The sequence below is a fragment of the Pseudochaenichthys georgianus genome, unplaced genomic scaffold (assembly GCF_902827115.2).
Source record: "Pseudochaenichthys georgianus unplaced genomic scaffold, fPseGeo1.2 scaffold_596_arrow_ctg1, whole genome shotgun sequence".
Classification (NCBI taxonomy): Eukaryota; Metazoa; Chordata; class Actinopteri; order Perciformes; family Channichthyidae; genus Pseudochaenichthys; species Pseudochaenichthys georgianus.
The window spans coordinates 120-16883 of NW_027263155.1; the positions used below are offsets into that span (position 1 = coordinate 120).

General features: G+C 42.2%; 1 long non-coding RNA gene across 1 annotated transcript; it reads right to left on the minus strand.

Moving 5' to 3' along the window:
* Positions 1–10046: 10046 nt before the first annotated feature.
* LOC117443370 (uncharacterized) lies at positions 10047–10741 on the minus strand. Its single transcript, XR_004551667.2, has 3 exons — positions 10674–10741; positions 10406–10578; positions 10047–10175 (listed from the first exon to the last, which is right to left on the minus strand). It is a non-coding gene; the product is annotated as an uncharacterized lncRNA (long non-coding RNA).
* Between the last annotated feature and the right edge of the window lie 6023 nt (positions 10742–16764).

A 16764-nucleotide genomic window follows, 5' to 3' on the forward strand; every position in this document is an offset into this window, starting at 1 on the left:
CACCAGGCTGGGAAGACTGAATCTGCAATATGTAAGCAGCTTGGTGTGAAGAAATCAACTGTGGGAGCAATTACTAGAAAATGGAAGACATACAAGACCACTGATAATCTCCCTCGATCTGGGGCTCCACGCAAGATCTCACCCCGTGGGGTCAAAATGATCACAAGAACGGTGAGCGAAAATCCCAGAACCACACGGGGGGACCTAGTCACTGACCTGCAGAGAGCTGGGACCAAAGTAACAAAGGCTACCATCACACTATGCCGCCAGGGACTCAAATCCTGCAGTGCCAGACGTGTCCCCCTGCTTAAGCCAGTACATGTCCAGGCTCGTCTGAAGTTAGCTAGAGAGCATTTAGATGATCCAGAAGAGGATTGGGAGAATTTCATATGGTCAGATGAAACCAAAATAGAACTTTTTGGTAAAAACTCAACTAGACGTGTTTGGAGGAGAAAGAATGCTGAGTTGCATCCAAAGAACACCATACCTACTGTGAAACATGGGGGTGGAAACATCATGCTTTGAGGCTGTTTTTCTGCAAAGGGACCAGGACGACTGATCCGTGTAAAGGAAAGAATGAATGGGGCCATGTATCGTGAGATTTTGAGTGACAACCTCCTTCCATCAGCAAGGGCATTGAAGATGAAACGTGGTTGGGTCTTTCAGCATGACAATGATCCCAAACACACCGCCCGGGCAACGAAGGAGTGGCTTCGTAAGAAGCATTTCAAGGTCCTGGAGTGGCCTAGCCAGTCTCCAGATCACAACCCCATAGAAAATCTTTGGAGGGAGTTGAAAGTCTGTGTTGCCCAGCGACAGCCCCAAAACATCACTGCTCTAGAGGAGATCTGCATGGAGGAATGGGCCAAAATACCAGCAACAGTGTGTGAAAACCTTGTGAAGACTTACAGAAAACGTTTGACCTCTGTCATTACCAACAAAGGGTATATAACAAAGTATTGAGATGAACTTTTGTTATTGTTAAAGTGTCCAAACCGGGCTTTTATGGATAAGCGCATTTTTAAAACATAGTCATTGTCCATGCCGGTTTCAGTTGGATTATTTGTCACAGTTGCTCCGATCAGATCGGTCTCCTCCATTTTGTAGATTATTTACGACTTTTGAATCCACATAAACATATCGGCAAAATCCGGCTTACTTTGAGCATGTGTTTTAAACAGTTTAATCCCTTTGTGAATTGTTTTCACTTGCGCCGTCCTTTAATTACTTAATTCAGTGGGAATCCAAATGAATTAATCCTGATTCCAATAACCATCAAAGTCACTCCAATAGTGCTCCTTAATTACGCTTTCATCCTCCTTTAACAAAATACTTCACATTCATCTAGTTTGTGACAGTAGTAGTAGCATTTCTTTTGAGACTTTTAAACTTTAATTACCGCTGTTGTGACTATGAATAAGGACCATACAGAGAGTATGCAATCTTTGAGTCGATTATTTTGGGGTTTCCATGGCTGAAAACACACAATCCTCACATTGACTGGCGTTCAGGGAAACTTAAGGAATGGGGAGAGAATTGTATTGGCAGGTGTAAACTTTCACAAACTGTTAATGCACCAACAGACTCTAGTAGAATAATTATAGATCACCCTGACTATCCTGATCTACAGAAGGTACCTCCCTGCTGTTACCATGATTTAAAGGAAGCGTTGAACAAATCCAAAGCCTTGTCGCTACCTCCTCACCGAGATTTTGACTGTCTCATTGATCTCCTACCGGGAGCCCCCATTCCCAAGGGGAGACTTTATTCGATTTCGAGACCTGAAAGAGCAGCAATGGACGAATACATCTCCTCTTCACTCAAATCAGGGATTATCCGTCCTTCATCTTCTCCAGCCGGAGCAGGGTTTTTCTTTGTGGGAAAGAAAGACGGGTCTCTGAGACCTTGCATAGACTACAGTCCACTAAATGACATTACGGTGAAAAACCGCTATCCTCTGCCACTCATGTCATCTGCTTTTGAACTGCTTCAAACTGCCAAGATATTCACCAAGTTAGATTTAAGAAATGCATATCACTTGGTTAGATTAAGAAAAGGGGATGAGTGGAAGACATAGAGTGGTCACTATGAGTACTTAGTAATGCCTTTTGGACTATGCAATGCACCCGCTGTGTTTCAAGCTTTTGTGAATGAGGTTTTGCCGGAATTTTTGAATATTTCAGTGTTTGTGTATCTGAATGATATTCTGATTTTCTCCCCATACGCTAAATCTGATGTTAACCATGTCCGCCAGGTTTTGCAGAAACTTCTTGAGAATCAGCTATATGTAAAGGCAGATAAATGTGAGTTCCACACAGAAGAGGTGTCTTTCTTAGGATACATAATCTCACCTACTCATATTCAGATGGATCCTGCTAAAATCAGTGCAGTTCCCCAGTGGCCCACTCCAGGAAGAAGGTTCAGCAGTTTCTGGGGTTTGCTAATTTCTATAGAAAGTTTATTACGAATTTCAGTTCGGTTGCTGCCCCTCTGCATGTTCTGACTTCTCCTAAGGTTCCCTTCAAGTGGACTCCCCAGGCGGACTTCGTTTTCCAACGCCTCAGAGAGAGATTCACATCAGCTCCCATACTCACCATTCCAGATCCCCAGCGCCAGTTTGTGGTCGAGGTTGATGCTTCCAATGAGGGAATTGGAGGAGTACTGTCTCAACGTTCTGTAGAAGACAACAAAATGCACCCATGTGCTTACCTGTCGCGGAAGTTGACAACGGCAGAGAGGAATTATGACGTGGGAAACAAGGAACTGTTAGCTGTAAAAGCTGCCCTTGAGGAATGGAGACATTGGCTAGAGGGGGCAGAGCAGCCGTTCTTAGTCTGGACAGATCACAAACATCTGGAATATATAGAAAAAAGGCTAAGCGTCTCAACTCCCGTCAGGCCAGGTGGACACTATTTTTTAGTAGGTTCAACTTCACACTCTCTTTTCGTCCCAGGTCTCAGAATCAAAAACCTCGTCTTTACGATCCAGAACCACTTGCTGTAGTACCCAAGACCATCCTTCCACTCAACCATGTGATCGTAGCCTTTTCCTGGCAGGTGGAGTTGGACGTTAAAAAGGTGAATGTCATGAATCCAGCACCTAGCGAGTGTCCCAACAATCTGCTGTTTGTTCCTGAGTCTCTTCACTCCAAGGTCATCCACTGGGCTCACTCATCTGTGCTTTCCTGCCATCCGGGAGTAAAAAGGACAATGTTCAGGATTAAACAACACTTCTGGTGGCCAGCCATGAGGAAGGATATGTTGGAGTATGTAGCAGCTTGTCCGGTGCGTGTAATAAGACCTCGTAATCAAGTCAAGATGGGCTTGCTCCAGTCTCTGCCGATTCCCCAACGTCCTTGGTCACACATTTCAAAGGATTTTGTGACAGGATTTCCTTCATCCAGAGGCAAGACTACGGTCCTAACAGTGGTGGATCGATTTTCAAAGATGGCCCACTTTATCCCATTGACCAAGCTTCCTTCTGCCAAAGTCACCGCAGAGGTCATGATGAATCAGGTATTCAGGATCCATGGATTCCCTGATGACATTGTTTCAGACGGGTCCACAATTCATTTCCATTTTCTGGAAGGAGTTTTGTTGACTCATAGGCGCGACCGTCAGCTTGTCATCAGGATATCACCCTCAATCAAATGGACAGTCGGAGTGTCTGAACCAAGAACTAGAGACTACGCTACGTTGTCTCGTCTCCCGGAACCAGACCACCTGGAGTGACCACCTCACATGGGTCGAGTTTGCCCACAATACTCTTCCTACGGCAGCCACAGGTCTCTCTCCATTCCATTGTGTCAATGGTTTCCAGCCTCTGCTTAACCCAAACAACGAGGAAGAGGTAATGGTTCCATCGGCTCATGCCATGATCAGACGTTGTCGCCAAGTTTGGGCCGGTGCTCGCCAGTCTCTTCTCCGAAGTTCAGCTCGGATGAAGGCTGTTGCAGACGTCCATCGCAGAGTCGCTCCCTCCTACAGACCAGGCCAAAAGGTTTGGCTTTCCACTAAGGACTTACCACTCCATGTCGCCTCAAAGAAACTGGCTCCGAGATTTGTGGGTCCTTTTCCAGTGTCCAGAGTCATCAACCCGGTGTCTGTACGCTTGCAACTCCCCAGGACTATGAGAGTGCATCCGACGTTTCACGTCAGTAAAATCAAGCCGTTGTGTGAGAGCACACTTGTTCCCGCCTCCAAGCCCCCTCCACCGCCCCAGTTCTTTGAAGGGGGTGAGGTTTACAAGGTCCGTAAGCTGCTGGAGGTCCGTAATAGGGGGAGGGGGAAGCAATTCCTTGTAGACTGGAAGGGTTACGGTCCTGAGGCTAGAAGCTGGGTAGCTTCATTTATCGTAGACAAGACTCTTACCCACAACTTTTACAATCAGCCTGGGCCATCAGGAGTCGGCCCTAGAGGGGGGGGTACTGTTGTGCACCAACAGAAATAAGATAATACAAGATAAGACTTTATTCATCCCGAAGGAAATTGTTGTGCCAGAGTAACAAAATACAATAAACACAATAAACACAGCGGCAAAACTGTACACTAAAAGTGCAGCCAAAAGAGCAATTAAACAACATGAAACGTAGAAACATAGATGGTCACACAATCAATGCAATTATTATTAGCAGTATTTAGTAGTTAGTAGTGCAAAGAATAAAACGTAGTGGCAGTTACGTAATTGCACGTTATCATAGCATTATTAATAATACTATTAATAATAATATAATATAGCAGCGAATGTATTGCAATGATGTTAATTATATTGATATGTATATTGCACATAGTGTTGGTGTGGAAGTTCTCAGTTCTCTGAAATGCTAGAGAGGTTCATTTTCATGTTGTTGTATGTTTGTTTTGTCACTCACCATTTATCTCTCATTCCAGGCTTCCTGATTGTCCACCCCTTGTGTGTCTCCTGTCCTCATCAGCATCAGCCCCGCCCCTGATTGTTTTCACCTGTGTCTTGTTGTTGTGTGTTGTTACGTGCCGTAGTGTGTGTGTGGTCGTGTGTGTGTGTTTTCCTCTCTCTCCCTCTGATTGCCCCCAGGTGCAGCCTCTCCCCAGGTGATCCTAATTGACAATCAGGGCTTCCATATAGGACCGGAGGAGAATGGCAGTGAGGCCCTTCTTTCTCTCCTTCTCGTCTGGCTGCATGTGTGCAGCATGTCTCTGTGTGAGACTCAGCATAGTTGTGTGATGTTTATTGTAGTCTTGTTTTGTAATTTGGCTGGTGAGCCGCCTTACTTATTTTATAATTAAAACCTCACTTAAACTCCTTCAGCATTGAGTTTCCTCTCCTTTTTCTCTCGTCCGGCTATCTTGTGTGTCGCTACTTCCCTTGGTACCCCTAGCTCTACAAGGGAACGTAACATGGGGGCTCGTCCAATCTTTGAGACAAAGAGTGAGTATTTGGTTGTTGGTTAGTGTTGATATTGTGTTTGGTGGTGAGCAGTAGTGTAGAATTGGCTGTGAAATTATTTACGGTTGAACAGCTTCCTCAGTTTAGACAGGGGAGTGTCTAGCTGGACTGAATCAGTCCTTCCTTCAGGCACTCATTTTTTATTTTGCCTTTTTTATTTTCGGGGTAATCCTGGGTGGGGATTTATTCCCTGTTGGGGGCAAGCGATTCAGGGTTTCGGCCGCTGATGTTTGCCTTTTTTTAAAGTCGCCTCGAGCCCGGCACGCTCCAGAAGATAGTTAGGTAAAGTTTGGTAGGCAGGATCTGGGGAAGTTTGTAAATAACTAAATAATAATATTTGTAAGTAGCCGTTGCTATGGGGTCTAAATTAGATGCCAGGGTAAAAGTGCGTATGGCTCGTCCCCAGTGTGAGAGGGAGGAGCGTGAGCGAGAGTTTCAGCTCAGGAGGGAGCTGGAGATCAGGAAGCAGGAGCTGGAGATCAGGAAGTTGGAGGCAGACACTGCGGTCCGGATGCGTCAGCTAGAGCTCCAGGCAGCTGTGGTGGGTGATTCTGCCGTTACACCTTCAGGTTCTGCTGCTGTTTTTGATGTTGGTAGCAACATTCAGCTGGTCCCTGTCTTTCGTGAGTCGGAAGTGGAGATGTTCTTTGGTGCATTTGAGCGCATTGCTGCTGCCCTGCACTGGCCAGAAGACGTGTGGGCCATACTTGTACAGTGCAAGCTAGTCGGCAAGGCTCAAGCGGCTTGCTCTTCTCTTTCTGTCGAGGATAGTTTGGAGTATGACAAGGTGAAAGGTGCTATTCTCAGGGCATACGAGCTTGTGCCTGAGGCCTACAGGCAGCGTTTTCGCGGCATGAAGAATGCTGCTGGCCAAACATACGTGGACTTCGCGAGGGAGAAGAAAGTTCTCTTTGACAGGTGGTGTAGAGCATGTAAAGCGGAGGACATTGCTTCAGTATGTGAGCCTCAGGCCTCTGATGCCCAACAGATTTGATAATTTCAGGAACAGTAAGTGTTTCCAAGCTGTAGTGTTCCTCTTCTGGCTCGGGGGAGAGAAGCCCATAAATTCCTGAGAACCTGAGTCTGTCCCTCAGCCAGTCACGATCTTCGGAGGTGGGCTCTCTTGTCACCGGGTTGAATTTTATATTGGTTGGAGGAAATAACTCCTCCACTGAATGCGTACGTGTTGCTGCCTTTGGCTTCTTCCACTGACAGGGGGTGTCAGTGCAGCTGAAATTGTAGATGGCTAATGCAGCCGCATGACTGCATTTCCATTCTCCACATGGGCATTCATATTTTGTGGAGAGAATTCCCTCTTCTCCTGTAGATACCTGTGGTGGTGGGATTGTTTTATTATTTAAAATATATTTACATTTGTAATCCCTTCCCAATTATCCCTTTAATTGTTTATAGCCTATTTTATGTTTATTTCATGGATATTTCTGTGTTTTCTGGTGTGTAATATTTGTAATAAAGATTTCATGTGACACATAAAAGGGATTTGTTTATGGGAATTAATGTGAATAAATTAACTCTAGGTTAACGGTACTCTTGCTATCACTATTCACCGATACTATAAACCTTGTCCCTCATGCTAGCCCTGACAACACCGGTAAGCACACCTGACTTGTAGTGGCTCTCTCCTCTATCTACACTCTTCTTGTCATCTTTGTAAAACGATATCAGACTGGTAATTGACACAGCAATGACTTCTACTGTAGTTAAATTCAGTGTGGCTAAAATGAAAAGCTTTGTTAAAATATGCAAGCGCGCGAAAGTCAAAGTCAGCTTTATTTTCAAAAATTCTACATGTGTTTTACATCCAGAAATCTCCAAATATCGTTTCCCACAGTGTGACATGTATACATAAAACAAAACAAAAAGGGCCTAGATAACCGGGATATACAGTTTAAAATGTTAATAATATATTTAAAGTGTTCAAAGTGCAGTTTCAGTGCAAGTCAGTTGAAACGATCTTAAGTTGGCGTGACGTTGAAGTCGTGCGACCCTGCTGCTGTACTAGCTTGTAGTTCGTTTCTAGCATAATGTTAGCATTTTGCTTCTGGCGACTAGATTTATGATTCAAAAATAATAAAAGTAGGGTTGACATGTGGAGATTATCCGGCTGAACAAAACGTGATCCCTCTTTTAAATGTGTCAACCACAGACCTTATTTCGAGCTATTTTACAAAATCCTATGGAAAAATTGCATTTCTTTTTGACGAAGGAACCGGAATAAGTTTACTTCCGGGTTATAGGACGCGTCACTGCGGTTCTCGATTGTCAGTTTGTCTTGTCTCATGCCATAGTCAGGTCTATGCTCTCTTTGTGCTCTTGAAAAGTTTTTGTTCCTCACTACGTGAGCGACTTCCTTTTGTTCTCATTTTTTGTCATCTCAACCTGAGATTCGATAGTGACCATTTTTTGTTCATCTTGCTTTTTTGGAAAAATAAAGTATCTTACCAATACTTTACCTCTGTCTCCCGGGTCGTGCAATTGGGTCCTATATCCTGAGTGTCTGAGTTAATAACAGTGTCTTGGAATGTTCTGCTTTGCATGCAATAGGCAATCAGAACCTGTGCGACTTATAGTCCGGAAAATACGGTAAACAATATTTGACCACTCCACTACAAGGACTTTATGATTAAAAGCTCATTATACTGGTAAATGGAAAACAAAATTAAAGATTACAAAATATACAATTACCTTTGAATGAACTTCATTGTTGCACATTGTAGTCGATGTTGAGGGCATAGTAGATCATGAACATGTCATTAACTGCCTCTGTGAATGTCAAGATTCTGTCGTTAACCACCACCTGGTCCACTGCTACCATGAAGGCAGAGGCAGTCATTGGGCTTTCTCCTGTGAAGGTAACACACAGACAGACAAAGTGAGACAAGAGCGAAAAAGAGACCAAACTGAGCTGGCCAGTATACTTCACATTTTCTCAACAATGACTGTATTGGCCCGAGTCAAATGAAAATGATTTTTGAAGATCAAATAAAATAAATTGTTCAAGTAAATTAATTTGAGTTAATTATCTAAAATAAAAAAGAGTAGATAGCCAATGACAATTTATCAGAAAATGACACAATTTATAAAAAAATTCCGTTAACCCAGGGGTGCCCAACCAGTCGATCGCGATCGAGGGGAGATTCCCAGTCGATCGCGAGATGTGTCTAAATATAGAACAACAATATTCTGTTTTATCGAACTATAGTTTGTTTGTTTGTAGCCTTTATTTAACCAGGTGATCTATTTTTCAAGGGTGCCCTGCAGTTGTCCTATAACATAATCTTCCTGTGCCAGAATAATGCACTTGTACGCATCAAAGCTTTGTGATTGGCCGGGTGATCCCATGTGTCGGGGCGTAGCTGGTGGGCAGTCGCTGACACACAAGACAGCAATTATGGCAGAAGCAAAAAAGCCCAAAATATATAATTTTCACTCCGAGTGGGAGGATGATTCTTTTTGTATCTATTCCAATTCAAAGTCCATCTGTCTCACCTGCAATGCGAGCGTGGCTTTATCGAAGAACGGTCATTTAGGAGCGGCATTTCAAAACAGTGCACAAACGCTACGATACGGAATTACCTCAGAATTCTGCCCTACGCTCCCAAAAGGGGAGGGACCTGAAAGGACAGCTAAAAGCACAGCAGTCAATTTTCACCAGGCCCAACAACAAGAGCAAGGCTGCTACCATAGCATCTTATCGTGTCAGTCACGTTCTTGAGAAACACATGAAGTATTTCAAAGACGGCGAAGTTGTGAAAGAAGCATTCCTGCAGGCTGCCAACGCGCTTTTTGGGGACAGTAAAAATAACAGTAGCATTTCAGAACTTATTCATTATAATGATTGTACAAAATTGTATAGTATAGTATAGTATTCGTTTATTAGTCCCCGAGGGGAAAATGGGTTGCAGCACATCACAAAGGCATTTAAAAAGATAAGACAATACATCACTGACAACATAGACACAGATAAAAACAGACATAAGAAAACCAGATATCGGCAGACATGACAAGGGGCCTATAGGCCCTCATTTGCGAAATAGGGGGGGCAGGGCCAGAACAGCTGGGTAAACAGTGCGTCCTCGCCATCATTTATTCAGGAGTTTGATGGCTTGTGGGACGAAAGACAGCCTAGATCTGTTCTTTTTTAAATAAGGGGCATGGTATCAGTTCAAAGTAAGAGGCAAGAGGGTGCCTCAGGTCACTCATAATATTGTGTGCCAATTTTAAAACTCTGTCCTTATATAAGCATTCTATATTAGCAAATGAGATTCCTGTCAATTTACTGGACAATGTTATGGCCCTCCTGACTGACTTTTTCTGTGCCTCAGTTGCGTTGCCGAACCAGCATATAATGCCGAAGGAGAGCACACTTTCGATAAAAGCATGATAAAACATCGTCACCATTCTGTTGCAGACATTAAAAGACAATAATTTACGTAACAAAAACATTCTTTGTTGAGACTTAGCATTTATCTTCTCAGACTACACTGTTACGACTGGGCCACACACAAACTGATAGGACCCAAATGCACAACTCCAGACAAAAGATGATTTAAAAAAAGGTTTTTACTGTGGTGATAAGCAAGGTAATCCATTCTCAAGGTTCAAAAACGATCTGGCACAGGGAACACACAGAATATATACACATACAAGGGACTCTACAGGTGCAAACAAAAAGGGCGGGGCAGGTAATCAGGTCCGTGAGCATAGTGACAAGGTAGGAGACGAACTACCTGAAAATGAGAAAGGAAATGGCAAAGTAAAACAGGAAATGGCAGACAACAAAAAGGGTAGCAGACACTGACTTAAACTAAACAGAGAAATAATATTAACAGATCTGCCGAGACACAACAGTACCCCCCCCCCCCCCTCTACGGCCGACTCCGGACGGCCCAGAGTCCTGTGGATCAAGCCTGAAAAAGTCCTTTATCAGCTTCTGATCCACAATAAAGCTTGCGCGTACCCACGACCGATGTTCTTGATCCTATCTTTTCAGTCTACAAGGAACTGTCGGCCGCGTCCTTTCTTCCTGACTGCTAGCAGGTTTTTGACGTCGTAGATCAGACCGCCGTCTAACATCCGGGGGGGAAGGTAATCAGGTCCGTGAGCATAGTGACAAGGTAGGAGATGAACTACCTGAAAATGAGAATGGCAAAGTAAAACAAAAAATGGTCACTAACTAATCTCAGGATGAGATGACAAAAAATGAGACCAAAAGGAAAATCGCTCACGTAGTGAGGAACAAAACTTTTCTTGAGCACAAAAGAGCATAGACCTGACCATGGCAAGAGACAATACGAACTCACACTGAACACTGGGAGACAGGGGAATTTAAACACATGACAACAAGACACAGGTGAAACCAATCAGGGGCTGGTGATGATGAGCACAGGAGACACACAAGGGGTACAGGTGAACACAATCAGACACAGCAGGGAAACTAACGACAGGGTGGAAAACACAGGGATAAGGACCAGACAATACACAAGGAGGAAAACATGACAGGGAGAACAGCAAAACACCCATAACAAGACATACAAAACTAAAAACGTGACATAACACAAGAATCATGACACAAACATCCCATCTTAGCTTGTGGTCAAGCACGACAGCAAGATACTTGTACTCAGTGACACATTGAATGGGCTCGCTATTTAATAAAAGAGTAGGGTTGGGCGATTGTGCTATTCTAAAATCAATTTCCATCTCCTTTGTTTTTGAGGTGTTTAGAAGCAGGTTTGACTTCTCACACCAGTTAATAAAGAAGTCAAGGACAGGCCCATGCTCCTCTTCCTCATCAAAGAGGAGGCTGACCAGGGCCGTATCATCTGCACACTTAATAAAGTGCCTATTGGGAAAAGTGCTGATGCAGTGTATAAAATAAATATAAGAATGCAAACTTAAATTGATTATAGTCTATTATCAATTCAGGTTAAGAAACTAGTGTTGCTTGCATCCTATTTTAAAGGCATTTATTTTTATACTATTATAAAATGCAACAAAACATGGGTTTGATTCTATTAATTTTGTCTTTTTTATTGCACTTTGGCAGCAGATTCCTGTGTAGCTTCAGATCTGAGTTGTCTTATTAGTAAGCCTAATGTATTCTTTTGTAGCAACACTATTTTTATATAATGGCAAAGAAAGGGTTCAGAGTCTTTTCTTTTTTCCCTGTGTCATATGTGGCAGCACTGTTCAATGTTTCTTGAAAACATTACCCACTGTAGTATGTGACGTGTGAACACACTCCAACTCTGTATCAACAACACTGTTGCGTAACTTCAGTTAAACACTTGTATGTGTGTAGATTAGAAAGAGGTAAGATAAAGGATCTGCAGTATTTTATGAAGTATTAATCTTACAAAGGTCAGTTTTATACAAGTAGAAGTGTGTATTTACCTGGTAGTAGGCTGTCAGTAATGGCTACGCCTCTCTATTTGGACTGGTAGATCTCGGCAGACTGGCAACTTTAAAAGTAGCTCTCGGTTCAAAAAAGGTTGGGCACCCCTGCTTTAACCTATTCTTTCTGGAATTCAAAAATAGAATTTCTCAACAAAACAAAAAATGTATACGTTTAACTTGCACATGACATGGTTACTATACTTTCACTTACCACACAGCAATATGCATGGGGTTGTGGGAAGATGCTGCAATCTGTTGCAACACAGGTATCATCGACATTTATGAGCATCTTGTTCTGATCTTCTTTGAAGTGGGCTAAAAGCAGCAACAAAGCCCTACAGGAGTCTTCACCTGGATTTCCTTGGATCACATGATACACAGTAAAAATGACAAATTGAACTATTTCCCTCAACAAAAAAACCCTGACATTACGAAATGCATGATTATATACCGGTATGGCATAGAGATAAAAAGATGTGGTTATAATGGGAGTGATTGGGACATTTTTGTCTGCGAGTGGCTAATTAGGGATTTTTGTTTTGTTTGATCTGATTCTGTGAAAAAACTAATAATGCAACACAATCAATGTTATTGCTAATCTTTGACCTATCCAAAACTGTGATAAAATGATACAGTATGTATTATATGGAAAATAACAAATGTTCTCAGTTTTTATCATGAAAAACAACAGCAATTTAATGTATTCAAAATGGCATTTAAAAGGGTTAAAAACTTAAAATCCTGAAAATTATTAAATATTTGGTATTTTTTTATTAGGGTTGTTTTTATCAAAGCTTTTTTTCACAGTGAATTATAGACCCATTGAAAAAATGGCAATTGGAATTCCAAAATAGATCGAGAGAATAGCCTTGTTCCAAAAAAATCTTGCCATTTGCAGTAACCAAATGAAACGTGAAAAATGACTCATTTAGACAAAAATGTCCACAGAGGGTATTAGGTTAAGGAGGGTTAAATAAATAAATTCCCTTGTGTTGGTTGAGCACTCATTGTTACTTACTCAGATTGTTCACAGGTCTCTGAGATGTAAGTCTGGGCTACAATATAAAGAAGACATGTTGTGAGTACATCTATTAAAAATCATTGCAATGTTATCCTTCACGTTGCTTTAATAACTAATATTAGTTAATAATGTAGTATGCTCTCTAGAGCGCTTTGCAGCAACACGTTGGCTTGCTAACAAAAACAACTAACACGGCAAACTTTGATAGAAAGTGCATGGAAAGTAGTAAGATTAGCTTCAGACGCCAATTCCTTCGACCACGCAAAACCGCAAGTCATTATCGTTAAATTGTCATGTTGCAGTTATGCCTAATGGCTATAGCCATCAACAGTATGACTGAATAGTTATCAACTCTTCTCTAACCAACAGGCGAACTCATTAGCATTTCAATAGAAACCCTACTAGCATTGTTATGCTAAATAAAACTGTTAACTACCTGCTAGGTCAGGGGTGGGAAACCTCCGGCCTCCGGGCCGTATACGGCCCACGAGACAATTTGGTACGGCCCTCGAGGTAATTTATAAACACACGCAAAAAAGAAAAAAATGTAAGAAATCTTGACCGCACATTTTTTTGCTATACTAAAGAAACAGACTGTATAGTACAGCACAAACAACACAAATGATCAATACTTGCATACATTTTTACTTGTAGTATTATAATAATTGTAATGCTGGTTCTTCTGGGGGTGTTCTATCCAAGCTCAGTTACGGCACTGCAGCTTCCTGCACTGTACAATCGTTGGAGGACTGGGCTGTCACTCAAAAACTGGGTAGCCAATGGGGACACACTCCTGAAAGTCCCGCCCACCTGGGATGTTTGTGTCAAAATCTCAAACAAAAAATGAGGGAGCGCAAAAGAGAATGCTGCAGCGAGAGCAAAAGTCTGATCATTGAGAAAGAAGAAACAAGAACTGCAAACAAAAACCTATGTTAAAACAAAGAAAAAATACTCATAGTTTACATGATTACACAAATGATTTGTTTGCAACTTATAGTTTTATTTTTGAAATTTATTTTATTTTGCTTGACTTCTTTTTTTTTCTTTTAAACTCATAGCTTTATTCTGAGAAAGTGTTGCTTTTAGGGGTGTAACGGTATCCGTATTCGTCCCGTACCGTCACGATTCGGACGTCACGGTTCGGCACATGAGTCACACGGCCAATACGCCTTTTTTTTACAAGTGGGAAAAAAGTAATTCAGGGCAGTATCCACTACACTATATATAATCCAGGGGGCGGTATTGCGCCTAAAAGCTGTTTGCCAGCCGCCCTTAAACAACAAATGAAGAACAAGAAGAAACACAACAACAAAACGAACAAAATACAAGAAGAAGAAAAGTTAGTATGGTGAGTTCAGATAACACACAGGAGCTAGAACCCACCTGCTTCTTTTAAATCAGCTGTGTGGGAACATTTCAGGTTCCCTGTGGACTACAATAACGATGAGGTGTGAGAGTGGTGGATCGGACGAGGACGGTGTGTCGGCGTTGTTCTACAGCGGTGCGGTATGCTAATGGTAACACACGCCAAACATGCTAAATCATATCAGAAGGCATCACCCAGATTTGCCAATCACCGGAGCCGGTGTTCCGGTTTAACTGGTTCCCCGATCAACTGGTTGACAGATGTGGAGGCGTGGCCTTCGACTGAAATACACATTTCGATCGCTTCTTCTGTCGTTTACATACATCTTTTGGTATATTTGGCTGGATAGGAACACTTTGATGCACATTCAGTACCAGTGTGTGAGGTTGTGGTTACGATGGCGATGTCCGGACGCGAACAGCGAGGACTACAAAAAGAAAAACGAGTTGACATGGGCATGTCTGTTCAAAACATTGCGAGCTCCAATAAATCATTTAAACCAGCTATTGTTGTCAGACTTATTACTGAATATCGTTCTTAATGTGATACCAAGTCCATCTGAGACCTGTGTACACCTTCAGACAGCCTCCAAGTGAAGCACACGTTGTTTGCTCACAGTTTGAAAGCAGCGTGGAGAAGTCTTCCGCTGTGTTAAGCTGTGATCCGCTCGAATAAATCCTTAAAACCAGCTATTGTTGCCCGAATTATCACTGAATATCGTTCCTAATGTGATACCAAGTCCATCTGAGACCTGTGTACACCTTCAGACAGCCTCCCAGTGAAGCGTACGTTGTTTACTCAGAGTTTGAAAGCAGCATGGAGAAGTTTTCAGCTGTGTTAAACTGTGACCCTCTCAGGTAAACTGTGATTCGCCCATGGGAAAATGGGATCCGCCCAGATTAAACTGTGTACATCTTCTGTGGCAATCTACCAGCGATCATGTTTAATATGAAAGACACACACATACATCCCTTATAAAAACGGCATTCTGCAGCACTCATCCAGATCACATGTGACTGTTAACTCGTTTTGCAAAGATAGCAGCAGAAATGTCATTGCTGCGTGTGCAGGGATATTTAGACTTGAAAATGCTGATGGGTCATTAATCTTGGTCTCGGCAAACAATATTAGGAATCTTCTATTCCAACTACATAATATTCAGTGTCCATCGACATGAAAATAACAAAAAGGTTCATGCTGGACTCAAACCCGAGTCCCAACAGCGAAAGTCACTCCAGCCCTGCACGTTATGAGTGCGCCACGGATCAACACGATACTTCCCAGAGAATCAAAAATAAAATAACAGTGTTCAAAACACTCACGTCAATTACATTACATGACATTGCATTTACCTGACACGTTTATCTAAAGCGACTTACAATAAGTGCATAAGACCAAGAAGATACAAACTTGAAGAAAACATAATCATAAAGTACATCAGGTTTCATAGAGCCAAAACATTTAAAGTGCTACTCAACTGGCTTTAGATAAGCCATTCCGTTATTAGTATATAAGTGCTTTGTTAATAATTCTAACGTCAATAAATCCTTTACAAACTATTCTTGTTGTCAGTCTTACATTTGTATCATATATCGTTATTAATATGATGTCGAGTCGATTTGATACCCGTATAAACAAGGATATCTGATCTCGGTGGGTCTTAATGAGGCTTGATACAGACCTCAGTCAGTATACTATATTATAATATGTATATTATGGCTTAAAGTGTACATACATTCGCTCACATTATAAATTATGGTCGGGTTGCATTTTTCTGGAACTTTTTAACAAGGTTAATCTAAAATGTTGTAGTGTGGTGGTTCGATATGTCGTGTTGATCCGCGGCGCACTCATAACGTGCAGGGCTGGAGTGACTTTCGCTGTTGGGACTCGGGTTTGAGTCCAGCATGAACTTTTTTGTTATTTTCATGTCGATGGACACCGAATATTATGTAGTTGGAATAGAAGATTCCTAATATTGTTTGCCGACCCATCAGCATTTTCAAGTCTAAATATTTCTGCTGCTATCTTTGCAAAACGAGTTAACAGTCACATGTTATCTGGATGAGTGCTGCAGAATGCCGTTTTTATAAGGGATGTATGTGTGTGTCTTTCATATTAAACATGATCGCTGGTAGATAGCCACAGAAGATGTAACACAGTTTAATCTGGGCGGATCCCATTTTCCATGGGCGAATCACAGTTTACCTGAGAGGGTCACAGTTTAACACAGCGGAAGACTTCTCCACGCTGCTTTCAAACTGTGAGTAAACAACGTGTGCTTCACTGGGAGGCTGTCTGAAGGTGTACACAGGTCTCAGATGGACTTGGTATCACATTAAGAACGATATTCAGTAATAAGTCTGACAACAATAGCTGGTTTAAATGATTTATTGGAGCTCGCAATGTTTTGAACAGACATGCCCATGTCAACTCGTTTTTCTTTTTGTAGTCCTCGCTGTTCGCGTCCGGATATCGCCATCGTAACCACAACCTCACACACTGGTACTGAATGTGCATCAAAGTGTTCCTA